At 49.5% G+C, this 1,348-nt stretch overlaps 1 pseudogene; it reads left to right on the top strand.

The window, feature by feature from the left end:
- Positions 1 to 882, top strand: LOC108299129 (annotated as a pseudogene).
- Positions 883 to 1,348: the final 466 nt, after the last annotated feature.

Here is a 1,348-nt window from a genome sequence, read left to right as displayed (position 1 = left end):
ATCTACCAGTGGACCAAGGAGCTGTCCAGTCCTGAGACGAGGGAAAATGCTTTGCTGGAGCTAAGCAAGAAGCGAGAATCTGTTCCTGACTTTGCACCCATGCTGTGGCATTCATTTGGTACTGCGACAGCACTTTTACAGGAAATTGTGAATATGTATCCAGCTATCAACCCACCCACCTTGACAGCACACCAAGCTGACAGAGTTTGCAATGCTCTGGCATTACTGCAATGTGTAGCATCGCATCCAGAAACCAGGTCAGCGTTTCTCAAAGCACACATTCTGCTTTTTTTGCACCCCTTTTTTGCACACACGCCCCTTTGAGTATCTTCGACTCGCCAGTCTTGGAGTTATTGGGACCCTGGTGAAAACAGATGAACAAGGACTAATCAACTTTTTATTGACAACGGAAATGTTGTCAATTTCCGTTTATGTTTGCGAATTATGGAATCTGGAAGTGAACTTTCTAAAACAGTTGCCACATTCATCCTCCAGAAGAGCTTAGATGACACTGGTTTGGCTTATATATGTCAGACGTATGAGCGTTGCTCCCTTGTTGCCATGTTCTTGGGTAAGATGGTCCTGCAGTTATCCAAAGAGCCTTCTGCCCATCTGCTGAAGCATGTAGTGAGATATTACCTTCGACTCTCAGATAGCCCCTGGGCACGTGAAGCACTCAGGCAGTGCCTCCCTGACCAGCTGAAGGACATAATCTTTGCCCTGGTGCTGAAAGATGACACCACCATGAAATACTGTCTTGCACAACTGGTACAGAACCGGAGAGAGGGCCAGGTCACCGATCCCTGGGGTGTCCTCTGCCCCTTCAGTGATCCTTCCCCGTTCCCTCCCACTACTCCCCCAAGTTGGGGAAAGGAGGGGTAACCTACAAGGAACACAGCTCAGGTTTTATCGCCAACTGGGATAGACAATCGCAATGTTGACACCGCATTGGAGAAAAGGGACAAGGGACCCCTGCTGAGGTGTAGGGGCTGCCATCTCAGGCTGTCCTGAAGACCTGGGCCCCCTCTGCTACTCCCAGGAAATGGGTTCCTGACACAGCGGTCTGCCACCACAGCCCCAGGAGGGTGTCAACACCAGCAAATGCTGTATTTACAGCATGTCCAAGCGGATCCTTCCCCGCTGCCTCTACCTAGCCACCGGCAGGGTGCAGAGCCAGTGGTGACAGCAGCAGCACTCTAGACATGGTGAACGCCTGAGGACAAGCCATGTGGCGTTTTTTATTTTGCCTTCCTGGAAGACTCAAGATGTGTCTCTTCATTCTCTCTCAGTATTTGTTTACTTTTTTCCCCCCCATTTATTTATTTTATTGCATTTTAGGTTTTGGGGT

This window comes from Cebus imitator, unplaced genomic scaffold (genome assembly GCF_001604975.1).
Source record: "Cebus imitator isolate Cc_AM_T3 unplaced genomic scaffold, Cebus_imitator-1.0 Scaffold2172, whole genome shotgun sequence".
NCBI classification, from domain to species: domain Eukaryota; kingdom Metazoa; phylum Chordata; class Mammalia; order Primates; family Cebidae; genus Cebus; species Cebus imitator.
Note: the sequence above shows the minus strand (reverse complement) of the source record. Positions and strands in the feature narration are given on the sequence as shown.